Below are 27,895 nucleotides of genomic sequence, written 5' to 3' on the forward strand. Positions count from 1 at the left end.
AGCAGCTGTTAGGATTAGCCTCATTTCACCAAGTAAATCAGGAAGCTATGCCATTTGCCCAAGGTCACACAGCAAATAAAGGCCAGGGCTGGGGTTTTTAATTCAGGTCACATAGCTTGGGTTCGATAAATGACAGCCAATTTCATCCCCATTTCATAGACGGGAACACTGAGGCTTAGAAGCAATAAGCAATTGTCTATAACTAAGAAGTCACTGAGTTAGGATTTGAACCACAGACAGAACAAACTGGATGTTTCTAGTCCAGACTGCTCTCCAGATACACGGAATTCAACCCACCCTGTATGTCCGTGCCTCCTCCCTCTGTCTGGAAAGAGCAAAGGAAATGGTGAACACTGACCCTTATAAGCTCAGGGAAGAGCCGCAGAGTCTCGGGAGGTGGTGTTAACAGTATGTTGTTCATTTCAGCCGTCACTCCTCCAGTTTTTCAACAATATTTTGTTGAGTAGAATTATGCCCACATCCCTCCCCCAAGATGTCCTAATCCCTGGAACCCGTAAGTATGTCACCTAACAAGCAAAAGAGATTTTGCAGATTGATTAAATTAAAGCTTATCCAGGTGAGCCCAATGTAATCATAAGAGTCGTTATATATGGAAGGAGGAGGCAGGAGGGCCCAAGTTAGAGAAGGAGATGTGACAGTTGCTGTCTTTGGGGATAGAAAGGACAACAGCCAAGGAAGCTAGAAAAGGCAAGAGAACAGATTCTTCCCTAGAGCTTCCAGAAGGAGCCAGCCCTGCTGACACACCTCGACTTCAGCCCTGTGAGTCTGATTTTGGACGTCTAATCCCCAGAACTGTAAGGTAATAAACAGGTGTTGTTTGAAGCCACCGAGTTTCTGGAAATTTGTTACGGCAGCCATAGGAAACCAATATAGCATCTGAGCCTGGAGTCCAGAGGGGGAGTCAGATAGTGAGTAAATAAATAAAAGCCCAAGGTAATTTCAGACAGCGATGCATTTCATGAGGGAAATAAAGCAGTGGGGGCTTTGGGATTTGCTTTAAAGCAAGGGGAAGGAACCCTGAAGTTCATTAGAGCAGAGTCGGGATGCTGTGCTGGGGGGGGGGGGGGGGGGGGGTCTCCTGCATTTAAGAGCTCCCTCTGGTGGCCAAGGGGAGAATAGCCCAGTCAGGCTGGGACAAAAATAGGCGCTCCCTCCAATTTCTCCTCCCCGCTCCTCCAACTCTCCACCCCACCAAGGTTCAAAACATCAGCCCTGACCCTTACAAGGCCATTTTTTTTCCCCAGCCCAGGCCTTTCCCACTTGAGCTGTCGTGATCCCACTTGCAGCCCCCAATAAAAAAAATCCACATCGCAGAATAATCAGTCCACAGAGGAGTAATGCCCGGGGCTTGGTATGTATCCCAAGTGGGGATATGGCTCTTGGAGCCATTTCTTCACTTAATCCAAACAATCCTATGAGGTTGTATTCCTAGTTTAGAAGTAAGGAAAATGAAAACTTCACTGCTCAAAGTCCCACGACCAGTATCTGGTGTACTTCAGGATTGAACTCAGTTTCCAAAAAAATTAAAGCCTTGCTATCCATCCCTGATAATGTGTCTCCTTCTGAGCCAAGTGTAAAAATTGCTTAAGCGATGCAGTCCTAGAACTGGAAAAGACCACAAGAAGCTGTCTTTTGCAGTCTCTAAGCTCTCTACCCTTTAAGACGCAAGCTACACTATCCTTAAATGTTTCCATGGAGATAAAGACCTCTGGGCACAGAAAACTAGTAATAGTCACGGCTAACATTTATTGAGCACCTACTGCATGGCAGGACTCAGATTAAGTGCTTTAGATGTATTATTTCATTTACTCGTCATAACTCCATTCTAGGTGGTACAGCTGGGGCTTGAGCAGGGGCACCAAATCCAAGAGCTCATCCTCAGAAACCACCACAAGTGAAATGGAAGCTCCAAGCTGCCTTTAAGCTTCCAGCCCAGGGACACGACAGACTAAGTGAGTTCTTAGCAACAGCGCTGTGCTCCAATCAAGTCGCAAATTCTTTGGGCTCAAAGATACCAGCAACTAATAGAACGGAGACCGTTCAACTTTTCTTGTGGGGTCACAGGCCAGTCGCCAGCTAAAATCCTCCTGATTTATCCAAGGGGCCAACCAATCCTTGGCTCAAGCTGCTCATGTTATTATTCACATAGGAGGGAACAACTCTATTTGCTTTAATATACAATTCAAATATACGAGATCTAAAAGTTTTTTTTTTTTTTTAAATTATGTGCAGTCTCTAAAGGTTACAGTTCTGTGGTGTTTCAAGGCCAAGTTGAGTTTATTTGTGTATTTGGGCATTATTTTCTCCCTGAGACAGCTACAACCCATTTCCCAAGGTCCAAATTTCATTGTTTAGGGCCCTTGATGGCTGCATCTCTGGATGCAGAGAACCACCTGGCGCTGGTCAGTATATACATAAGACTGCCTGGGTGCCTTGTCGCAGGGGAAGAAACAAGACAGGGGGCTGACATGGGTAAGAGATGGGAGGGATGAGCAAGGAGAGTGCTATTTGCTCCTGATGGAAGAGACCATTCAGGGGAGAGTCAGGGATTCCCATGGCGTTGACTCAAAACAAAGAGCAATGGCAAAGCTACCCGTTTAGAACTAATAAGAGGACTGGGATGGAATGGAGGCATCAGGGTCAAATCAATTCACATGCATTTGGGGTTTAAACTAGGGACAAGGCCCTGAACGTGGGCTTCCCGGGGAGACAGAGCGGCATACTTCATTTCCGAATGGAAAGGGCCTCTAGGTCACCAAGTTGCCCCATGGAGTGTGGGCAAGGGTTCACTGCAGAGGTCCGGTCTGCCAACTACTAGCTAGGAGATTTGGGGCACTTTGACCTCTAGGTCTCAGTTTTGTCTCGTGGGGAAAAGGAGTCATAATATCTCCCTCCCAGGCTTGTTAGGAGGACGAATGGGGTAATGTAGTTGGAAAAGTCCTGAGCTGAGTGCCTGACACATTATGGTTATTATTGTTTTTGTCATTGTCATCATCGCTCTGCCTCAAGGATTTATGCACCAGTTAGAACATGACAAAGCTATCCAAGGACCATGACTGAGTGCCTGGCTTGGCAAACTATGACCCTCAGGCCAAAACCAGCCCATCACCTGCTTTTGTACACAAAGCTTGATTGGCATACAGCCTCACCCACTCATTTAATACATCGTCTGTGACTGCTTCCTCACTACGACAGCAGAGTTAAGTCGCTGTGACAGAGATGGTATGGCCCACAAAGCCGAAAATAATTATTACCTGGCCCTTTACAGAAAAAGTGTGTCAACCCCTTTTTTAGGGCTGTGCAACTCATTTCCTTAGCTGATTAGCAGAGAGATTTTTTTCCCCTTTTTCCCTTCTAGTCTTATTGAGGTATACCTGACAAGTGGTGAGATATCCAAAGTATATAATGTGATTATTTGATATCCATATCCATTGTGGAGGGTTCCCCCACCCCCCACTCCGAAGTCAGAAGACCTAGATTGTAGACACACGTCTGCCACTTACATGGTGTGGATCCTTGGACAAATGACCTGCATTCTCCAGGCCAAAATGTGCATGGCCACTTGGTGTCGTCCCTCTGCTCACCTGATCCCAGCATCCTGTGGCTTGTTTCATTTTACAGAAGAGCGGAGCAAGGCACAGGAGGACCAGTAAGCAGTCCAGCTAAGAATCTAACCCATACGGGTCTCACCCTGAGCCTGTGTTCTTCCTAGCCCTCCCTGTCTTCCTGGTAGAATAATCCACGAGGCAATGTCTCTGATTACCTGCCACTGCTGAAATCCATGTCAGCTCGTGAAAGCAGAGAGGAAGGAAAATTAACTCTCTCCTCTCACTGCTTCTGACTGGGCTAATTAATCAGATTACCCAGCTGTCACTTTATCGACACAGAGAGAAGACCATGAGGATCCATAAGTTAGAATTGGAGGCATGGTGGTGCCGGTCTTGGCCAAAGGGAGGAGACAGAGAAAGTGCCTTCTTGAGAGGGTCTCCAGGTAGAAGTCTACCTTGGCAGGACAGATGAGCAGTCAGGGCACTGAGCAAATGGTAGGACAGATGAGCAGTCAGGGCACCGAACAAATGGTAGCACAGCGGACAGAGGGCTCATATGCGGGGCAAGAGGCAGAAAAGTGCAGACACAGGGTGACAGGGGCAGACAGGGAATCACAAAGTTCTCCACACCCATTCCTCCTGGCCCCAGGTTACAGATTTTTTTTTTTTTAAATATTGAAGCCAAACCAGAAGCACCTTCAAGATCCAGTGGACCCACTAAAATCATTCTCCCCCTTTGAAGAAGCCATTGCCACCTTGTATCTGAGTCCTGGCAGGTCCCTGCTGAGCGGGGATCCCCTGAATTCCCCACAAGTTGACGGTGATGCCCTCACTCCCTCTCCCGGGGAGCAACATGAATCCCGGAGTCATCACCTGTGATTTATTTCAGCCCCTCAGGTGGCCTCAATTAAATTTCACTGCCGGTAAAGGAAGAGAGGATGGCTGAGGCATTTAATTACATTTTATAATGTGCTCACTGCTGAATTTATTAAAGTGTATCAGGGATTTTTAACCTCGTAACCAAACAATGGGAGACCCCGTGCCACACGAGTAATTATCTTCCTTGTGGGGATGATGGATGGAGAATCCAAGATGTTAAAAGTAGGACGGGGATGCGTGCGGGGTGGAGGAGGAGCAGGGGCTCGTGGGGGGCAGGACAGGGACAGTGAGGCAATGGGGCTCTAATTCCGTGAGCTACCACCCCACAGATTGGAGTGGGGGGGGGAGTGGTATTAATGATCAGTCTTCCCTCAACTCTAAAAAGACGTATTGGGAAAGCTTTCCTCTTCTAGTATCCCTACCCGAAACTCTCCCCTCGAATTTCCCCTTGATATAATTTTACTGCTATGGTGTGAAAAGAGGCAGAGGGGGATCATCCTGAAATGTCAAAAGCTGCTTATAGAAAAAGATAATAAAATTAAAATACAAAAAGGGAATAAGATCTTATCTAGAAATCCCGAAGAGTCTCTTAGGATAATAGATCCACCTTGGTTTATTTGGGAAATAAATTTTCAATAAGGAAATGCATGCGGTGGGAGTTTGTTGGGTGCTGGGGGGGGGGCGGGTGTGGGTTCCTTAAATATGATCCTGAGAGTAGGCTTGGGGTATCCACAATCACTGCCTCAAGGACCTCTGTCATAGGTCATATCTACCACTCAAGTGACAGAGAAAGGCCCGATGGAGAGGAAGAATCTGCTGATCGTGGCCAAGGGGACAAAAATGCCCCATGCATCTGGAAGGCAGCAGAAGGTGAGGGCCAGTTGTGGGCTCCAAATTGCCCTTAGCCCCATGGCTGTCCCCAGCCCCCGCCCCAGCCCTCCCCCAGTCACATTCACACCACGGATCAGCTCTGTACCTCCCACCTTTAAAGATGCTGTTCTCTCGTCCCAGAACATGCTTCCCCTCCCCACTCCTCTTAGCCAGACTCATGCCAACTCCCCTTCCAAGATCCAGCTCAGGCATGGCTTCTCCAGGAAGCCCTCCCTGAATGCACAGGTGGGCAACGTCCCTGCCGTGACCCTCTCGGAGCATCCCGTGCTCACCCCTCCAGGCCAGCTGCCTCATCACATGGAGAGCTCTGCTTACGAACCTGTCCTCCCCACAGCCCTTGACCATGGGAGTGGGAGCCACCAATGATTCATCTTTATGTGTCCAGGGTCTCTTTCATTCCCTCCTGCCTCATTAACTGGCACAATGGTAGGCACAGAGTGGCACTTCCATAAATATTTATTAAATAAAAGAACGAAGGAATGACCAACCTGCCCTGTGAGTTAAGTACCAATGATCTCATTTTGCAAACAGGAAAACTGAGGCTGGGGGTCACCTAAGGAAAAATGTTCTTCTGGCAGCTGAACCTAGATCTCCTTAACTGCGGAGCCCCACTTGGGAGCCTTATGGTCTCTCTTCAGACAATCAGGAAGAGAGACCACTAGCAAAGTTGGTAAGGGGTCTTCTTCTGTACCCTTCCTGGGAGAGAAGCCCCCAGCATGAGAACAGACAGCCTGGAGACCCGGAGAAGCTTAGGGGCCCGGCTAGCAATCCAAAGCCAGCTCGGACCACACAGATACAGGACCTGTCTCCTTGACCTGAAGGAAAATGCTAATTGGAAGAGGCTGGCTTACTGTGCCCGGCTCAGGCTTAAATGAGGACAAAACAAGAGTTGACAGACAGAGGCCCCATGCTGCCATCACCACAAATGTCCCTGTGAAGGGAGAAAAACAGCCAGCCCTGTGCTCCATCAATTTCAATTGTAAATGGTCTCACGTTGAAATAAACCAACAGAAACGGCAGATCAGTGACAGGCGTGGGGCGGGGAGAAGCGGGGGACATGCAGACCACAGGCTGGAATCTACAAGTTGGGCTTAACATCCGGACCCAGACACGGATGACAGGACACGTTTGTGGACCGCAGTGCAGGCAACCCAGGGGCCCAAACCCCCTCTTTTTGCCTTGGAGGCAGAGGGACAAAATGGAATGAAATTTACAGGGGCAGACCTGATTCGAATTCCTAATTCTGCCCTTATGATTCTTTGTCTTCCCCTCTTCGGACTTCCTCCTCTGTAAAATGGGAGTGATAAAACCCATCCTGTAGAGTTTCCCTAAGGGCCACCCATGGATACGAAGCAAGTGCTTGGCACACAGTAGGTGTGCAATAAAAGGTGGCTTTCCCCTTGAGCAACCCAGGTGCCTGTTTGCAGCGTTGCTTAGCAGCTCTTTTCCCTGGCCTGAGAAGACAAAACCCGGGGACAAGACTAGGGAACGAGGCCATGACTCTGCGGAGAACAGCGATGAGTTATGGGGAGGGCGGAACTGTCTAGGTCCCTCTGGCCATTTATTCCTTTCCTCTCGTCCTGTTCTCCAAGCGTGTCCATAGCCCTTGCGTGCCCGAGTGTGATGGATGGGTCTTAAGTTCCTCGCACACTACATCATCAATTACTTACATATTTATTGCCTTGAACTGAGTTTATGGATCTTAAATCAGAGCCATTCTGAGTTGCTTGAGCTGAAGTTCTCCCCCAGTGGAAATGTGATGTTTTTTAATTATGCAGTCGCCCGGTAGTTAATGTTCAGTGGAAGTTAATTGTCCATAGAACAAAGGGCCGCTGAGAAGTTCCCCACAAAGAGCCATTTCATGGAATTTACTGCCTGAGTGGGCTCAGCAGGGACAGACCAGGCGAGCTTGCTGCGAAAGACCCCAGTCCGGCCTCAAGAAACCCAAAACACCAGGCATCTTCGGTCTCAACTCCAGGCAACAGACAGCCTCCCTCTCTCAGTCCCCTGATGCTCAAAGCACCATTCAGAGACGTGTCACACTGTGGTTGGCAGACTATGGGAGAGCCAGCCCCGTAACAGATCACATTCCAAGGTCAAGATGGGTACCCACTGTCCAAAGCATCCCTAGATGGGACTGAAATGCCAGAGACGTGACAGGTCCTGGTCCGGATGTGGCAGCTGTGAGAGAGGGGGCCGTGGTTTACCAATGAGAAGTGCTGTCAGTAGAGGGGGTACAGAGAACTTGAAGGTAAGGAAAGAAGCTGGACCTCGGAGAGTGAAACTAGCCCAACTCCTAACGGATCGAAGGAACTAGAAACAACACTAACTGTGGTTCTCAACAGTGGGTGATGTTGCCTCCAGGGGACATTTGGCAAAATCCGGAGACATTTTGGGCGGTAACTTCTCAGGGGGGATCTAACGGGTGGGTGCCAGGGATGCTGTAAAACGTCCTGCCACGTACAGGATAGCCCCCGCCACAAGAATTATCCAGCCACAAATGGCAATCATTTTGCAGTTGAGAATCCCTGACCAAAGAGTTAGAAGGAACCCAGATCCAGAGCCTGATACAACTGGAGTAAATATATGGACAGACCGAAGGAGGGTCTACTCCTTTCAGTGTACTATGAAAGGACCAGCAAAGGGAGTCGCAGGGGTTGGCTTGACCCTCCCAGCCCATCTGGGAGACGGGGGTCTTGCACTGGAGTCGTTCCTTCTAGTAACAGCAGCCTGGTTTTCCAGTGGGAAACTCCCTTTCTGGCGTCTCAGGGCAGGGCAGGCTGAATGTCCCTTCCGGTCCTGGGAGAGTGTGCATTTACTTAATCCAAGCGCGTGGTAAATCTAAAGCACCGCGATTTGTTCAGGGGTCAGTATGTGATCCAAAATGGGCCAATAAGAGTCCGTGAAATGCCCTGGGGGGGTTTCCCAGCCACCCGCCCCCCCGCCCCACCTTTTTCTGTTAAGACACGCTCTATTGTCCGCAGTAGCTAAGCTGGTGGGTTGCACACCTGAGGTCCAGGGGCCACCTATGGGAAGGGCTCCCTGAGAGGGAGGCCAACACACTTAAAAAGCAGAGTAGAAAGATGGCGAGAAACCAAAGCCCCTGTCATCTGAGCCCCGGGAGCTACTCCAGTCATTATCAGATCCTCATTTTTCAATATTTAAAGTTGTTTCACTTACAAGCAGGAGAATGTTGACCTCATGCAAGGTCATGAAGGCAGATGGAACTAGCAGATTTCTGATATCTACAGTCCCTAAGGCAACCCGATCATGAGATGGCTAATCATCGTAACGGTGGCGGTACCCACCATTTATGGGCCATGTACTGGGCAATAGTACCAAACACTTTGCAGGTATTGTCCCACTTTTCCCGCACAGTAGTCCTACGACATCTTCGTTATCGTCATCTCAAAAAGGGAAGCAGTTCAGAGAGGCTGAGCAACCTGCTCTAGGTCACATAGCTAGCAAGTGTCGAACTCAGGATCTAAACTTGGGTCCCTTATGCCTGAACTCTCAGTTGGCCCACCCAGAGACAGCCGGCAGTCCCAGCCTGAGGCCTTCAGATATTCCCTACAACAAACTTGCCTTCTCCCTGTTCCATGCTCCCCAGGGAGCCTCCTGAAGAAAAGCTGGTGTTCGGGAAGGGGGGGCTACAGACGAAACGGGACAATCACCGGGTCCTTGGGAAATGCAGTACCCATGACAGCAAGTTCTCCCTGTACATTAATAAACAGACGTTCCAGCTTCATACATCAGTCTCCAAAGTCGGGTTCATGTGAATCGGACTCTAAGAGAATCTGTCTTCTGAACGGGCAGAGCAAGACCCACATGTCTGGATGCTGATGAATTCCCCGTAGCAGTTTCTCAAACTTGAGTATTCACGGCAGCATTATTTAGAAGAGCCCCAGAGGAGAAATGACCCAAACGTCCATCAGTTGATGAACGGAGAAACAAAATGTAGCATGTCCCTGCAACGGAGTATTATTTGGCCATAAAAAAGGATGAAGTCCCGATTCATGCTGCAACATGGATGAGTCCTGAAATCATTGTGTTAAGTGAAAGAAGCCAGACACAAAAGGCCACTCCTGTAGGATTCCATTTAGATGAGATGTCCAGAACAGGTAAATCCATAAGAGACAGAAAGTAGATTAGTGGTTGCCAGGGGCTTGAGGGAGGGACAATAGGCAGTGACAGCCCATAGGTCTGGGTTTTCTTTTTAGGGGAGTGATAAAAACATTCTGGAGTTAGACAGGGGGGGATGGCTGCACAGCACTGTGAATATACTAAAAACCAGTGAATTGTTTTAAAAGGGTTTAAAATTCTTTAAAAGGGTGAGTTTTGCAGTATACGAACAAGCTCCAGGGACTCTGATGCCTGCCGGAGCTTTTTAAAAATAACAGCTTTATTTTTAAAACTTGAAGCATGTATCAGATTCACCTAGAGTTTGTGAAAATACAGATTTCTGGGCTGTCTGCTGCCGGGGAATCAGATTCAGTGAAACCTGAGGATCTGCATTTTAACAAGTTCCCAGGTGATGCAAGGCTGTAGGACCAGGCCCCCTGCTCTGGGGACCACAAGGGGGTGTGTGCCTCCTCTGGATCAGAGATGCCACATGTCCTGCTCCACATCAGAGATGTCGACAATACACAAGAGGAAGAGAGTCACTGAATGTGACCCCCAAACATCTTAGGGCTCTTGACCACAGTGCCAACTATTTATCAAGGGTGTGGGCTGACTGGTGAGCACGGGGGTTGGGACAGGCTGCCTACACCTGTCACTGCTGCAGGCATCGTGTGGTCAGTCAGGCACCCGCATGTTCTACCAGCCAAATGGCTCTCCGTCTTCCCAAAGTTTCCCCAAGTTCTCAGAGAAGCCACCGCACCCAGGTGAGTGACGCAGCCCAGCGACTAAGGACAGAAAGGCCAATCTTGGCCAATCACCGAAGAATGAGCCTGAGCCGGTGAAGGTGCTCGGGGCCAACGCTCAAAGTCGATCTGACTGCAAATCTCAAAGAGGAAAACAGAAATTCATAAGGCGGCCCCCGTCGCTGGTTCTCAAGCTCAGCAAACCAAATCCAAAGGTGCAATGTTCTCAGGCTTTTCACAAGCCACGTGATTGATAGTCAGTGCGGAAGGGACGAGGTGCTGAAAACTCTGAGCCTGATGGGTGGGTGGGGATGCAATCAGATGCGTTTTCAGAGCCTCTTCCCTCTGACACCTGCCCTCATTCTCCACGGCGCCGGGCTCCAAACGCACCCCTGGACCACACCCTCATCTCCTCTACCTGGCGCTCCTATTCTTGCGGGAAGGAACACAGCCTCATGATGGATGTGTTCAATGTGATCATCCTCGCTTATGCACCAAACAAAAGCAAGACTGATGAACTCCGGGGAAGCACATTCACTGGCCTGATTTACGCCTTTTACCTTGGAGCAGGCAGCACAGCCTCCAAGCGCATGTCAACATCTTTGGCATTTGTGTCAATAGGACCTTGATTCTCTAAAGGCTGAAAGGGGTTTTCATGGGTGAGCGCTCAGAGCCAGCTCGGGGTTTTTAGAGTCCCCGCTCAAAGCCTCCAGGTGACTTCTTTTGCATCTGTTGGGCTCTTTTCATCTCTAGATACCACCCTCCGGTGAGGGCAGGGGAAAAAAGACTTTCTCCACCTGCGTAAGGAAGAAATGGGATGTTAAAGGCATGGGGGTTGCGGGGAGGGGCTGCTCCCACGCGCTGGAAAGAGCAAGGTTCTGCTTCCCGAGTTCCCATCTCCGCTTTGCCCCTGGCCGAGTCTCTCGCCCTCTCTGAGATCGTTCCCTTATTTACGTCCAAGATGAGAATTTAAACAGCAGCCCTGCAAGGTGGGCTGTCAGAGTTAATAAAAGCTCCGGAGTCCGTTGTGCTGTGCCTGGTCACCATCCTGGCTCGGCTACATGTCAGCTGAAACTTTGGGCAAATTCTTGCTGTGTCTCTTTGTGCCTCACCGGTTCCTCAGAGGCTTAACCAAGCACTTAGAATGATGCTTAGCACTTAGAAGGTGCTTAATTAATATTTAATTTAGCACTTAATGAATATCCCTCTCCGCTTATTCCATTCAGCCTCAGAGTACAGCAGATAAGGCATGAATAGTCTGTGCTCGTTATTTGGAATCAAAAGTCTTGGGGGTGTCTAACTGTGCTGGGTTGAGGTGCCCCCCGCCCCCCGCCCCAGCAAGTAAATGTGTGTCCACCCAGAACACAGAGATGCACAGAAGAAGCGGGACATGGTATCACAGGCACGGAGAACGCCTGGAAGGACAGGCAGAGATTGAAGTGGGGTTATCTACAAACCAGGGAATGCCACAGAGGGCTGGCAAGCACCAAAAGCTATAGGAAGAGTCAAGGAAGGATCCTGCTCCAGACACATCAGAGAGAGGGCACCGCCTTGCCGGTAGCCTGACTTCAGACCTTTAGCCCCGGAACCAGGAGAGAATAAATAAATGTCTTTTGTTTTCAGCGCCCCAGTTTGTGGCACTTTGTTGGAGCAGCCTCGGGAAACCGCAACAGCTAATATCAACGGAAGCCCGGGTGTGCATCCCTGTACCTCCAGGCCCACGGGAGCCCGCTGACCACGCCCACCGGCCACGCCCACCGGCCACGCCCACCTCTCCATTCTTGCCTCTGACTTCAGCCACCTAGTTGAGAGGGGCCTAGAGGGGCCTAGAGGGGCCTAGAGGGGCGCCTGGGTGGCGTAGTCGGTTGAGCGTCCGACTTCAGCCAGGTCACGATCTCGCGGTCCGTGAGTTTGAGCCCTGCGTCGGGCTCTGGGCTGATGGCTCAGAGCCTGGAGCCTGTTTCCGATTCTGTGTCTCCCTCTCTCTCTGCCCCTCCCCCGTTCATGCTCTGTCTCTCTCTGTTCCCAAAAAAAAATAAATAAACGTTGAGAGGGGCCTAGAGCAGCGGTCAGCAAACTTGGTCAGTAAAGCACCAGAAAGAAATATTGCAGACTTTGTGGGCCGTTCAGTCTCTGTCGCAACTACTTAACTCTGCCGCTGTGGTGCAGAAGCATCCACGGACCATATGCCTGGCCGTTTTCCCATAAAACTGTTTATGGACGCTAAAATTAATTTCATATAATGTTCACACGTCATTAAATATTATTATTCTTTTGATTTTTACACGTATTTAAAAGTGTAAAACTACATTCTTAGCTTTTCAGCCATGCAAACACAGGCAGGGGGCCGGACTTTGTTTTTCAATGGAGGCGAAATTCACGTTAACAGAAAATGATTTTAGTATATGTGCTGCCGAAGCGAGCACAACAGAAAATGATTTTAATGTGTACGGTTCAGCGGCATTTAGTATCTCGACAGTGTTGTGCAAACGCCACGCTCTGTCTACGTCCAAACGGTAATCAGAACCCCCAAAGGAGACTGGTCAAGCAGCCGCTCCCCATTTTCTTCCCCCAGCCCCTGGCAACCACCAATCTGCTTTCTGTCTCTACCGATTCACATTTTCAGGATACTTCATATGAATGGAATCATTCTCTGTGTAGATTTTTGTCTGGCTTCTTAGAATAGTGTTGTTGTCATTTTTTTTTAGGTTTATTTATTTTGAGAGAGAGAGCGAGCGAGCAGGGGAAGGGCAGAGAGAGCGGGAGAGAGAGAGAGAGAGAGAGAGAGAGAGAGAATCCCAAGCAGGCTCTACACTTGTCAGCACAGAGCCTGATGTGGGGCTCAAACTCACGAACCGCGAGATCATGACCTGAGCTGAAATCAAGAGTTGGACGCCCAACCGACTGGGCCCCCCAGATGTCCCCCCTAGCATGGTGTTTTTGAAGCACATCCATGTTGTTTCAGGTGTCTGGGCTCCGTTCCTTTTGATGACTGAATAACAGTCCATTGTAGGGAAAGACCGCATTTCATTCATTCGTTCACCCACTGATGGGTACAAGTGGCTTCCACCTTTCGACTACTGTGAATAATGCTGTTATGAACATTTGTGTACAAGTGTTTGTTTAAAAACCTGTGTTTAGGGGTGCCTGGGTGGTTCCGTTGGTTAAGCATCTGACCCTGGTTTCAGCTCATGTCATGATCTCATGGTTCGTGGGTTCGAGCCCCATGTCGGGCTCTGTGCTGACATTGTGGAGCCTGTTCAGGATTCTCTCTCTCTCTCTCTCTCTCTCTCTCTCTCTCTCTCTCCCTCTCTGTCTCTGCTCCTCCCCTGCTCATGCTCATGCTCTCTCTCTGTCTCAAAAATAAATAAACTTAAAAAATAAATCAATAAAAATAAAACAAAAGCCTGCTTTCAGTTCTTCTGGGTGTATATGTAGCAGTGGGTTGTGTGGTCATTCTAAGGTCTCGCCTTCCGAGGAACCGTTTTCCACGGTGGCTGCACACTGTGTTGCTGTCGATGGGCCAGATCTGACCCGCAAGCCAAACCCGGTTTGCCAGTCCTCGATCTAGAGCGAGGATATGAAATCTCAGTGCCTGCAAGTCAGACAAGTGAGACAGACAAGTTAGAAAAAAACCATGGGCCCTCTCGGTTTTTCGATTGTTTTCCTAATTTTTATAGGGATATGGATGCAGGAAATTGTTCATGAACATTAATGCTACATATTATCAGTATGTATAATATAAAATCATACAGAATAGAATTAGAATAGAATAGAATAGGATAGAATAGAACAGAATATATATTACAACGGTATGTATATAGTACTAAGTGGCAGCTGACATTCTGCCTCGTTAATGGGGAGACACCAGGAATGCGAGGAACTGTAGCAAGTTGGAGACCATGTGCCAATGTAAAGGGCGATGACAACCACTGACCTCTGGTCCTCTGTGGCCAAGCAGGAACATGCGTCCTGCTTGCTGGATTTTCTGGATTCTTCCACGAGAAACCGGAAATTCAGACTTTTATATGAAATTTCCTAATTTTTAAATGCTGACCGTTAATTCAGGGAAAGATTAACTCGTTTGCAGGGACCAAGCAAAACATATCTGCAGGCCACGTTCAAGACTTCCGATCTCTCGTGTTTTCTTCTAATATCGTTGGTGGCTTCTTCTAAAGAAGGAGTCAAACACATTCGCGGGGATTTCAGTGGCTCTGCATGTTCTGAGGTTCTCCCAAGAGTCTGTTGGTGGACAGACACGTGCACCCTAACTTAGAGTGCGTGTTATCACGGCAACCTGGTTGATTTGAGTTTGAAGGACACTCTCAGCAAGCCAACGAGGTTCCTACGTCCACAAGGTTCGTCCAGTGTTGCCAATGTGGATCTCAAACTTCTTACCCCATCGCTCGGAGGCAGGGAGTCCACCGGACTAAATTACAGTGGGTTTATTTTATGTCTCACATAGATTCCAGAAATAAGCAAAAGAAGCCAAAGAAGGAACAGTGAGGCTGAAGTGAAGAGGGCTCATCCATAAAAGGAAGAAGGGCTCTGCAATGTTAAGGGAGGGCATTGGGACATCTGCAAAGAAGCTTTGCCTGTTGGCGAGAGCCCAGGGCTGGGGATCAGGCTGGGCTTTAGAGGTGCTCTGCTACTAACTAGAGCCAGTCACATCACCTCCCCGTGCCTCAGTTTCCTCAGCCGTTAAATGGGGACCATGGTAAGCATTCTTCTTGCTTCTCTGACTGCAAGTTGAAAGCATTTGGGGTTGTGAGATATAGTTCAGCTTCTTCCGGTACTTATCACATACACCACAATGACCCAAGAGATGCTCCATGAAGAAGACGGTGAATCCATGATCGTTAAGTTTTGAAAAGTCATAGTGGATATTAAGAATATTACAAGCTTGGGGCGCCTGGGTGGCGCAGTCGGTTAAGCGTCCGACTTCAGCCAGGTCACGATCTCGCGGTCCGTGAGTTCGAGCCCCGCGTCGGGCTCTGGGCTGATGGCTCAGAGCCTGGAGCCTGTTTCCGATTCTGTGTCTCCCTCTCTCTCTGCCCCTCCCCCGTTCATGCTCTGTCTCTCTCTGTCCCAAAAATAAATAAACGTTGAAAAAAAAAATTTTAAAAAAGAATATTACAAGCTTTGTAAAGCCTTGTAGGAAAAGAGACCACATTTAACTTGTTAGAACCCGGAATTTTTTTTAGAACTCAGGATCTTCAAACTTGTTTGAGCCTGGAATTCTGTCTTCTCCCCATGATGCCTATGAACATCCCATGTAACTACTCTTCAACAAACACAAGGGACACTCAGGAGTACCACTCCTTGGATGTGGCTGGTCCACTTGGCCTGTGACCACCGGAAGCTTCTAGTCAGCTTTCATTTGCCCTGCGTTGCCTTTAGTCCCCAGCTCCTGGCTCCCCCCTCCAGCCATAACCCTCATCTCTGGAAAAGGAGGAAGGGTCAGAGAGGCTCCCTTTAGGGAAGAGCAGGATGGGAAAAGTCCCCCAAATGGACCCACTAATAAGGGTGACAGCAAGAGCTCATATGTCGCTGGGGCATGATGAGCAAGTTATTTCTCTCTCTTGTTCTGTCTCCTTGTTGTGGATGGTAATGTCTTCATCCCAGGTGGTGGCCCTGGCTGGGGTGGGATGCCGCGAGGTAACTATGTGTGCAAATGGTCAGGACAGAGCCTAGCGCCCAGGAGAGCTGAACAGATAAAAGTTGAACAGTTAAGCATTTAAATAAAGCAGCAAATCCTTGGCACCCAAGCAAAACATCAATGGTCTCTACTATGGGCTGGATATGTGCTTCCCCCCCAAACCCACCCCTAAATTCATATGTTGAAACCCTAACCCAGAATGTGATGGGTTTAGGAGACAGGGCCTTTGGGAGGCAACAAGGTGGTGAGGGTGGGGCCGTCATGAATGGGATTAGTGTCTTTACAGAACGACATGAGACAGTGCTTTGTCTCTCTGCTCTCTGCCAGGTGAGGATACAAGGAGAAGCCGGTCATCTGTAAATCAGGAAGCAGGTTCTCATCAGTTCTCACGTCTGCCAGCGTCTTAATCTTGAACCCTCAGACTCCAGAACCGTGAGTGATGGATTTATGTCATTTAAGCCACCCATTCCCATTAAGCCACTGGGCTTGGATCTGGGAATATGAGGTCTCTTTCCTTAAGAAGCAAACAGTCCCTTCCGAACGTGTGTCTTCGCCACCAGGAAGCAAGGGGAAACTGATGTAGTAGTGATGAATGAACACAGGGGACAGGGGAAGACAGAGTCCCCAGCTGGGGAGGGAGAAGGTCCCTCTCTACCCACTCGGCTTCCCTGCTTGCCTCCCAGACTTCTGACCAGCCTGGAGTCCACGAGCACTTGTGTAGGTGACGGGACCCTGGGCAGCAGCCGGGCCTGTCCCAGGGCGGCACCTGCAGGCTGATGGGTCCCGTGTCACCGGGCTCAATGACCACACTCTCCTCAAGAACGAGAGATGTATCTGTTTCACCTCAGCCTCCCAGATGCTGGCCCAGGATCTGTGTGGCTCAGACTGGTCACTGCTGAAGGTCTATTTGCATTAAACTAAGGTAGGGGTTAGGTCAGTTTGCACAGAGGAAATCCCTCTAATATTAACTAATGACCGCAAGTGAGATGTGCTCAGTATACTAACAGCTTAGAACGTATGACCCCATTCGGTCTTCCCAATGGCCGCGGGGGAGGGGCACGGATATCCCCCTTCTGCAGACAACAAAACTGAGCTCAGAGAGGTGCACAGCTGGCGGAAGGCAGAGCCAGCATGAGACTCAGGGCGGAACCCTTCCAGAAGGCTCCAAACTGCAGGGTCTGTGGCAGCCTCGGGGGGGTCATGCCCCCTCCTGGTGTGAGGACCTGAGAGCCCTCACCTCTCTGAGCCCCCTGATCTCTCCCCCGGTGGAGGGGATCTCCGGGGGGATCAGGCAGAGCTCAGAGCTGCCTGGCCTCATGCTCCACCACCCGTCTTGCATCAGCAGACCTCCCTGGAAAGCAAACTTCAAAGAAGCAAAGGGCAGGCTTGATGGGCAGAGGGTGACAGTATCGGGCGTTCGGCTGACAGGAGACTAACCCATGGGTTCTGCGGATCTGAGGCCAACCGACAGGTATGACAGACGGGCACAGGGTTTCTGACACCACTGGTGCCCCTCTGGAGAGAGCAGGGCAGAGTCTGGGCACAGTGGCTGCCACTGTGGGTTGTCGCTAAGGCCCTTGAAGCGTGAGCAATGGTTCCTCAGCCTGGGTGCCCAGCCCCCAGGGACAGCACCGCGTGGGGCCAGCTCAACCCTGCAAGGGGAGCACCCCCCCCCCTGCCCAGAGAATATTATCTAACCTCCCTGAGCCTCAGTTTCTTCATCTGTACAATGGAGCTGAAAACAGTGCCTACTTCCTGGCCTCGTTAAGGGCCTACCAAGTGCCTAATGATGGCTCATGCTTGCCCGTGTTGTATTACAAGCTCTCCTGGACCACAGGCTCCTCAAAGACGTGGCTGTGTCTTGCTCCCTGCCTAGAGGTATCCGGCACATAGTAGCTGCTCAATTAAGGGAAAAATGCCCACCGAATAAAGGAATGAGCAAACGAATGAAACCTTGGGTCATTTTTTTGTCACCTCCTGATGCAGATATATGAGGTGTCACAATTACAATGTTCAAGACAAGGATGTCTCAGCTCAGAGAACAGAGATACTCGCTCAAGAATGCAAGCCTGGCAGGTGTGACCAGATCCCAGAACTCTGAGAAAACAGTGTCAGGGCTGCTACTCCAGTCGGCACAGGAAGGACAGTGCCAGGGACCCACAAAAATGCTTTTTCATCTAAATTAGAAGAAAGAGGAGTATACTAATAATGAGTCTATAATAATGAATCCAGCATGGATCCCAGCTGTCTTGAAGCCAACAAAGTCACAAAAAAACAATTTTAAAGTTAGAAACGAATTTAGAGTTAGAAAAAAAAAAAAACAATTTTAATGGAGGACAGTGCTCGTGAAAGTAAATGTGCCTTGGGCCCACCCTGGACAGTGTGGATCTCTGTGGGGACACCCCCATGAGACAGAGCATAGAGCTAAGCACTGTGAGGCCTGGGACGGACACGGCTGGCGGCCAATAGCTCGGACTGCGTGCACAGGGGATTCTAGGAGCCTCTTTCTTACCTTCCAACAGCAGGAAGCAGAGCCTTCCCTGACATTTCCCCCACACCCTGCATTTCCCCACTACTCCGTACCCCCCACCCCTCTCCCTCTTTTCCCCGCTTCTCACGTTGGTCCTGACTTCAAACAGACACCTCTAGGCCTGGGGAAGAGGCATGTGATTTGGGAGCCAAGGGGCCTATTGATTTCATGCACTGGCTCCCGAAGAGGCTGCATCTGGGTTCAAATCCCAGCTCTGCTACTCTGTAACTGAGAGAGCCCGGGCAAATGACTTCATCTTCCCCTGCCTCAAGCTGCTCATCTTTAAAATGGGTATAAAGGGGTGCCTGGGTGGCTCAGTCGGTTAAGTGTCTGACTCTTTATGTCAGTTCAAGTCATGATCTCACACTCGGGAGACCGAGCCCCGTGTCATGCTCCACACAGGGCGTGAAGCCTGCTTGAGATTCTCTCCTTCTGCCCCTCCCCAGCTTGAGCTTGTGCTCTCTCTCTCTCTCTCTCTCTTAAACAAACAAACAAATTAATTAATTAATTAAATGGGGATAAGAACATTCTACAGGGGTTATACGAGACTAAACAAGATGACAATCCAGGTACAGTGGCTGGCATATAATAAACGTTCAATACATAGTATCTGTTCCCTCTGTCTGACAAGAATCTTCGAGCAATCTTCAAACCCAGCAGTTGGCAACCTGGCTGGAAGGCCTTCTTCTAAGAATAGTCCTTACACTTTTACATGGTTAAAAGCAAACCTTTTAGGGACGCCTGGGTGGCTCAGTCGGTTAAGCGTCTGACGTCACCAGTTCGAGCCCCGCGTCGGGCTCTGGGCTGACAGCTCGGAGCCTGGAGCCTCTTTTCCCTCTCTGTGTCTCCCCCTCTCTCTGCCCCTACCCTGCTCACGCTCTCTCCCACTCTCAAAAACAAACATTAAAAACAATTAAAAACCAAACTTTTTAAAGGTTTTGTGACCTGCAAAAATTATACGAAATCCAAATTTCAGTGCCCACGAATAAAGTTTTATTGGAACACAGTCACACCTGTTCCCTTCTGCCTCGTCTGCAGCTGCCTTTGCACTGTAGTGACAGAAACCATATGGCAGCGTTTCTCAACTGTGGCACCACTGACATCTGGGGCTGGGTAAATCTTTGTGGTGACGGCCACCCTGTGCATCGTAGGATGTCGGTCTGTACCCAGGAGATGCTCCGTGGCATTCCTTCCCCACTTGTGATAACCAAAGACATAGAAAAATCACCCCAGTTGAAAACTACCGCGTACGGCCGGCAAAACCTAAGCTATTCACGATCTGGCCCTTTATGGAAAAAGTCTGCCAGCTGGAGCTAACCCAGCTTCCTGGTTGCACAAAGGAGAAAAGAGTCACGGTGACTGGGGTGGGGAGCGGGTACAGACATGCCCAGACATACCCAGCTGGACAGTGGGAGACCCAGGACGGCTTTAGTGGTTTTCTTCTTTTCGTATGTTTTTCTGAGCATTCTCTCTACTGTGTTACCCAGCCTCCTGGGTAGGAAGATTTTTAGCTTTCAGAAGAGTATAAATCAATACAATTTTCATAGGGTAATTTGGCAATATAATTCAATAGCTTTATAAACAGGCACACTCTGTGACACAGAAATTATTCCACTAAAAAATGCCTCCTAAGGAAATAATCGTGGATGTATACCAAGCTCTGGAGCTATGCAGATTCTTTTGAAATTGTACAACTAGTTCGAATGCCCCCAAATAGAACACAATCCAAACGTCAAACAATAAGGAAATGGGTAAATACAACACAGGACATATTTTGATATGACACTATGCGGTCATTAAAATTTATCGCAATCAGAAAAATTACACACACACACACACACACACACACACTCACACAATGTGCATCCACTGCAGGTCCCTGCTATCAGCAAGCAGGTTGGCGAGAGGCTGGGTCATGGCATAGGTAGGCGTCCGCAAAGCTTATGTTCAGGGGGAAGCAGAAGGGAAAGGGACACTCTCTGGCCAGGAGCAGGTGCTGAGCAGAAGTGACAGGTGAACCGGTGCTCAAAGAACACGCTGGAATGTCTTCTAATAATCACTTCCTAAACCCCTGGTCTACTGGAGAACCATGGGTAATTCTAACCAGTAATAATTCAAAATCACATGTGTATCCAGCCTTAAAAAGGAAAGAAATTCTGACATGGGCTACAACATGGGTGAACCTTGAGGACATTATGCTGAAAGAAGCCAGTCACAAAAGGATAAATCTTACATGATTCCACGGATGTGAAGTATTTAGAGTAGCCACGTTCTTAGAGACAGAAGCTATAACAGTGGTTGCCAGGGGCTGAGGGAGGGGAAAGTGGTCTTAGTCATTTAATGGGGACAGAGTTTCAGTTGGGGAAGGTGAGAAAGTTCTCAAGACGAATATTGATAATAGCTGCACAACAATGTGAATGCATTCAGTACCACAGGACCACACACTTAAAAATGGTTAAAATGGTACATTTCATGTTATGTATAATTTACCACGGTAAAAATTTTTTTAAAAAGGTCACAAATGTGTTTGACGTCGGAAGGAATGATACCATTCTTTTTGGTAGAAAGTTGTCTTTCTTTAGGCTCAATCAGGAAGCTACTTAAATGCCTCTGTACTTCACAGTAAAAGCATTCTAGAAGCTCTCTAGAAAACAGAAATTTTACTTGTTCTAAGATATACAAATGGGAAGTCACAGAAGAAAATCCAACAGCCAAGCTGTTTATGAAAAAATGCTTAACTTCTTACTAATCCTTAAATAATTGCCCATTAACACCAAACTGTTTCCACCTATCAAGCTGGAAAATGTTGATGGAGACTGATAGTTCCCAGGGCTGGTGGAGGGATAGGAAAGGACTCTCTCATGCTTTCTTGGTGGGGCTGTAAATCAGTATGACCTTATTGGAAAGCAATTTGTTGGAATCTATCAAAATTCCATATGCACACACCCTCTGGCCTAACAGTTCTACTTCAGTAGAGACTGTTGTTTGTCAGACGCATCACTGGCCAGATTCTCCCAACTCCAATGCCTCCCAGACCCTCAGCTGCTCTCTCTGCCCCAGTGGCTACCCTGCAAGCTGATTCCACACGTCAGGTGTGGTTTAGCCACATCAGGCTGATTAACTGCACATCCAGAACCTCTGGAGTCTCCCACTCTGGATGCAGAGGAGACACCAAGCCACAAAGCACGGGGCCTGGCCTCTATGAGCACCCGTTAAATGGGCTGGATGATACAACCTAAAAGTATAAGGAGATTAATGTACTCTGAGTGAACCACGACCCCTGAAGATGGATGGTGAGAAGCAGCTAGGAAGATCCATTTTCTCTCCCTTCCCTTCTTAGTGGACCGTTCTTGAGGCATGGTTGCTCTGCGACACCTGTCCTAGGACATCCTATGTGGAAGAACAGATGCACCTGCTGAATGACGGCCATGCCCCTTTGTGGCTCGCAATGCATCAGTGGCTGGGGTGGGGGTAGGTAATGCATCACCTTGCACTGCTTCTCCTGCCCTGCCTCATTTTCCATATCCCTCACTCTCAATGCCCTGGAACTGTACCTCCCTAATAAAGCATGAGCACTTAATCCTTGCCTCAGGCTCTGTGTTCAGAGGCAGGTTAAAACAAGTAGGATTGTGCTCAGAGACCTAGACACAAAACATCGTGGCACTGACACAGTGAAAAGTTGAGTAGAAGAGGGGAGCAAACAAGTTATGATGCATCAAAAGTATGAAATACTGTAATGCCATAAACATATATGTATTGATATTAAAAGATGTCCTCCATAGATTAAGTGAAAATATACACGGTGTAGGATAACACATGTTTAACTCAATCTTAAAAGTACAACACCCGTGTATAGAAAAACAATCAGGCAGAATTCACTCAAACTGGTTTAACTGGACATATTCTGGGATTGGAGTTTGATCGTTTTACTTGATACTCTTGTTTGTTGTTTAAATTTCTTGCAATAAGCATAAATGATCTTTTGCAGCTGAAACAAGTAAGCTGTAAAAATCTAGAGCAAACTTGTTCTAAGAAGGAGACACACAGAAGGAAGCACCACACATGGGTAACTGAGAATTGACTTGTTCAGGCTCGACAAAAAATGCTCTGCAACTCTGGAACACAGCTCCCTCGGTGGGCTGCTCAGAACAGTGATTCCTTATCCGACAAAATGTGAATTTAATCTCGCTATTAGGAGCAAATAATTGATCCTGTTGCAACGGGAAGCTACCAGAAGATAAAAGGGGAAGCTGTTGACATCTCCATGCGAGAAAGGCCTCTTAATATCTTGTGCCGTCCTTTTGTGCGTTCAACTGTGGGAACTTGGGGAGAGGAAAATGAATCAACATTACAGGGCTGGCTTTTCATTTACACCCATGAAATAATTTTGACGGTCGCTCATAAGTGTTTAACTAATGTTTATTCTGGAAATGTCACCACTGCCTCTGAAATTTACTTTGATATTCTCTGAGTGTTATCTCTCTATTAATAGGTGAGTATGGATAGACTTGTTCTCTGCTTCCTGTCCTGACATCTTTTTTGATGTGCTAAGACTCGGCCTGAATTTGATAGCAGTGGTGGCAGGTGAGATAAAATTTATCTTAAAAGAAAATCTGTTTAGTTCTCTTCTCCTCCCACCCCAAATACACAGTGGGGATGTCCAGGGTACCGCTGGCTCCTGTGGTGTTCCCTACGCCAGTCTCCCTGCAATGGGGCGGGGGCAGGTGGATGAATCTTGGGGTAAGAGCAGAAGTGACCACCCACTCTGTTTTCTCCTGGTGCAACACACCCAGAGTGCATGAGAACAGGAGAGAAGCATGTTCCCTTCTCTCCAGTTACACACACCCACACAGGCATCATATCCCATTTTGGTCTAGAAGAACCTGTGCCTTCAAGACATTGTAGCAGCTCAGGGACAGGGGTTGCATCCTGCTCAATGACCCAGTGACATCTGTTAACCAATATTAAATGCGTTGCTCTTCTTTGCTACGCTTCCTCCACTACCTGCCCACCACCAAAGCCTCCAGTCTTCAGGAAAACACCAGCTTATGACCATGTCCACCTTGAGAAAGCAGACTGGCAAGACCAATGCGATGTAGAGAGGTCGAGACGAGCTTGTGTGAAACTAGAGCCGCCATGGCACGAGGACACTCAAGCAGCCATAATGGAAGATTCTTGTGGGAGGACCAAAGCTGTCCTGCCAAAAGCCAGCACCAGCTTGCCAGCCATATGAGTGCACCATCTTGGAGGCGGGCCTTCCAGCCTCTGCTATGGTCACCTGTTGAGATCCCAGCCTCCAAAGGTGATAGTATTAACTAGTGGGGTCTTTGGGAAGGGCTTAAGCCTGAGGGTGGAGCCCCAATGAATGGGATTCATGCCTTATAAAAAGAGGCTCTGGGAAGCTCCCTAGCTCCTTCCACCATGTGAGGACATAGCAAGAAGGTGCTGGCTATGAACCAAGAAGAAGGTCTTCATCTGTCTATGCTGACACCATGATCCAGGACTTCCAGCCTCTAAAACTGGGAGAAGTAAGTATCTGTTGTCTACAGACTACCTAGTCTGTGTCATTTGGTGACGGCAGCCCCAATGGAGGAAGACTGTTTTTGGTCAAGACTCAGGTGAGACCACAGCCCCAACAACACCTTGAATGCACTTTCATGAAAGACCTTTATCCAAGACTGTTCAGCTCAGCTGCTCCAAAATTCCTTACAGAACTGGGAGGTAATAAACCCATGCTGTTTCAAGCTACTAAGTTTCGAGATAATGTGTCATGCAACAGATAACATACAGATTTTAAGGAGAAAGAATTCAGGGCCTGGTACAGTGCTTCAAAAGTATTTTTATAAGTATTTCAATAATGATGAATCATTAAATGAGTGAATTTTTAAAAAAAAAAAAAAAGGGAATTAAATAGTCACCAAAATCCAGATAGGTAAGTGGCCCTCCACCCCCATGCACCATAAGAGAAATGTATTTTCTTCCTTCACATAATACGAGGACTTAGGTTCTTGTATACGGGTGGAAGAAACTGGGTAACTCCAGAAGGCTATAGAATTTAGGGTGCTGGGGGGGCGCCTGGGTGGCTCAGTCGGTTAAGCGTCCGACTTCAGCTCAGATCACGATCTTGCGGTCCGTGAGTTTGAGCCCCGCGTCAGGCTCTGGGCTGATGGCTCAGAGCCTGGAGCCTGCTTCCGATTCTGTGTCTCCCTCTCTCTCTGCCCCTCCCCCGTTCATGCTCTGTCTCTCTCTGTCTCAAAAATAAATAAACATTAAAAAAATTTAAAAAAAAGAATTTAGGGTGCTGGGTTCTCAGGCCTGTCTTTGTCTATGAGAATAAGGAATGGAAGGGGTACCGGTGAGCTAATGAGTACTATGATGCAGCACTCAGATACCCATTCCCAGCAACTGCCCTTAGCTAAAGAAAGCAGCCTTGCCCAAAATCATTCTCCATCCCTGGAAACCGCCCACTAAAAGCTGGTCACATAGTGATGTCACATAAAGGGGTTCTTCAGCCCAATGCAGAACAAGTCTGCATTGCCAGCCCAACCTCTGACTACTCTGTGAATCCAACGCGGTCCTTACTGAGACTGTATCATAGCCCAACTTCCGTCCAATTTTGCATCCTTCACTCCCTCACTGCTGTTGATTCCAAGAGTGCTCCTTAAGAAACTTCCTACATGCTAATTCCCATCTCAGATTCTGCTTCCCAGGGAACAACCTATAACACATGGCAAATCAGGGAAAGAAAGCTAGGCTCCATGACTCATCTCCCTTTCTTTTTTCTCTTCCTTCCTTCTTTCCTTTCCTTCCTTTCCTTCCCCCTTCCTTCCTCCCCTCCTCTACCCTCCCCTCCCACATGCATACTTGTAATGAGCAATGGCTGAGAGCCCTCCATGAACCAAGATTTGGTTATGTAGCCCACTGGGCCTAGCAGTTTTGCAAGATGTCCTTGGGTATAGTTTTCTTTGTATTCATTCTGCTTGGGATTCAAGGCAATTCGTGAAGCTGTAACTGGATGTCTTTTGTCATTTTAGGAAAATTCTCCATTATTAGTTCTTCAAACTTTTTGTCCCAGTCTTCGTCTCCTTTCCCTCTGGAATCCCAATTATAAATATGGTAGACAATTCTGACATGTCCATAAATCTCATATGCATTCTCTTCAGTATTTTCTATCTTAATGTTCCCTTTGTGGCTCAGTCTGGATATTTTCTTCAGACTCATCTTCCAGTTCATTAATTCTCTCTTCCAGTGTGTCCGACTTGTCAAATCTGCCATGTTGAATTATTAATTTCAGTCACAATATTTTTGAGTGCTAGAATGTCCATTTGATTTGTTTACAGTTTCTAGATCTCTGCTGAAATTTTGCACCTTGTCATTGAATTTCTTATGTATCTTAATCATAGTTATTTAAAGTCCATGTCTTACCAGGAAATACGAGCTGATAACTACAACGACACAGATGAATTTCCAAAACATTATGCTGAGCGAAAGAAAAGAAGCCAGACACTAAAGAGTACATACTGTATAAGTCAATGTATATGAAACTCAAACACATAAAATAATGTACAGCGACAAAGGGAAGAGAAGTGGCTGATGGGACATGGGGAAAGGAGGGACTAACTGCAAAGGTATATGAGAGAACTTTTTGGGGCGGTGAAGATGTTCTGTTTCTTCATTGTGGTGGTGCTTACACAGGTGTGCATACACTTGTCAAAACGCATCCAATGGTAAATTTAAATGGGAGCAAATTATTATACCTCAATGGTGTTGGCTTTAGAAAACCTAAATTAGACCTAGACCATTTAGGGAGACAGCTCCTAATTCCAGCAAATCCCGTAAAAAATGAATGAAGAAATTAACTCATGCAAACTAAAAGATAAAGCCCACGTTTGATAACTCATATATCTGGATCTCCTCTGGGTCTGCCTTTTGCTCCTGGTTTTAAGTCATGTGGTTTTGTCCCCTAATATGCCTGGTAATTTATACTTTTATTGAATTCCTAAAATTGTGTATGAAAATTGAGATAATTTGAGTCTCTGGATGATGTTATTTTTCTCCAGAGAGGGTTGAAATTTTGCTTTCGGCAGGCAGTTAAGAGAGGGCAAATCACATTAATCCAATCAGGGACCGAGCAGAGTTGAAACTCAGCTTCATTTTTATAAGCACTGGCCTATTTCCATTTCTAGTTTACCCTTCCTCCTAGAGTGCAGCCCCTCAGGATTCCTACTGGACACACTGGTATTTACCAGCACCCCCTTCTGCTTATCTTGAGCTCCAACATTTGCTCCCCGGCTTCATGAGATGCAGGAAGTTTTCAGCTTCTCAGTCTTTCAGCTGCCATTTCGGAAATCAGTCATTTCAATTTCAATTTCCAAGTCAAGTCATTGCTTGGAGGGGAAAAGCAATGCCAAATGTTGGGCTCACTTCTCTGTGCTTCTTTTCTTTCTGGAACCCTCACTACTTGAGTAGGATGCTGATGCCTTCAACCAAATCTTAAAAACTGTTTTGTCAAACTTTTCTAGTTATTCTTGTGAGGAGGGTTGCTCCATGAAAGAACAGGGCACCATTGCTGAACACAGAAATTTCTGCTCGACCCTGGGGAGACACAGATCCCAAACCAGCCCCTGCCTTCAAGAAACTTACAACTTCCTTGACGAGGGGTGGGAGGGAGGGGAAAGTGGGTGATGGGCATGGAGGAGGGCACCTGTTGGGACGAGCACTGGGTGTTGTATGGAAACCAACTTGACAATAAATTTCATATTAAAAAAAAAAAAGAAACTCACAACTTTCAATTTTCATTGACCCACTACAATGATGTATGCTAGACTGCCAGGCTACCAAGCTGGTGCAATTGCTCTCTCCCAGAAACGTTTCCTGTGTGCTGTCAGCTGCGGAGAACGGTCTACTTCCAATTTTGAAAATGCTAATGATAATGCACGTGTGGACAGCATGTCATGATGTCTTAAGTGGTGCCAATTCATCATCTCGCTGGAGGCTCACAATTGAGACTTTTTTAAAACAGCTTTATTGAGGTAGAATTTACATATTGTAAAATTCACTCATTTTAAACGTACAGTTCGGTGCCTTTTGGTAAATTGGGAGCTGGGATCATCGTCACGATCCAGTTTTAGAATATTTCCATCATATTGGAAGACACCTTATGCCCACTTGCAGTCACTCCCTGCTCCTATCCCCAGCCGCAGGCGACAGCTAATCTACTACTTTCCGTCTCTACATATTTGCCTTTTCCGAGCATTTCATACAAATGAAATTGTATACTATGTGGTCTTTTACATCTGTCTTCTTTCATTCATCACAGCTGATCTTCAATGAAAGTATTGTCGTCACTTTACAGATGAGAAAATTGAGGGTCAGGGAGCTTAAGAGACTTGCCCAAAGTTGATCAGCTGGTCAGTGACATAGGCACTGGGATTTGAACCCACGTCTCAGAGCTCTGTCCCTTTACAAAACTGCAGCCTTCACATGCAAGGTGCTCTGGAGT

The 27,895-nt window shown here is 47.7% G+C and overlaps 1 protein-coding gene across 3 annotated transcripts in view; it reads right to left on the reverse strand.

Moving 5' to 3' along the window:
- Window positions 1–27,895, reverse strand: part of KSR2 (kinase suppressor of ras 2) — a 442,708-nt gene that overhangs the window by 127,915 nt on the left and 286,898 nt on the right. The gene's annotated exons all lie outside the window — the stretch shown is intronic.

The sequence above is a fragment of the Leopardus geoffroyi genome, chromosome D3, assembly GCF_018350155.1.
Source record: "Leopardus geoffroyi isolate Oge1 chromosome D3, O.geoffroyi_Oge1_pat1.0, whole genome shotgun sequence".
Classification (NCBI taxonomy): Eukaryota; Metazoa; Chordata; class Mammalia; order Carnivora; family Felidae; genus Leopardus; species Leopardus geoffroyi.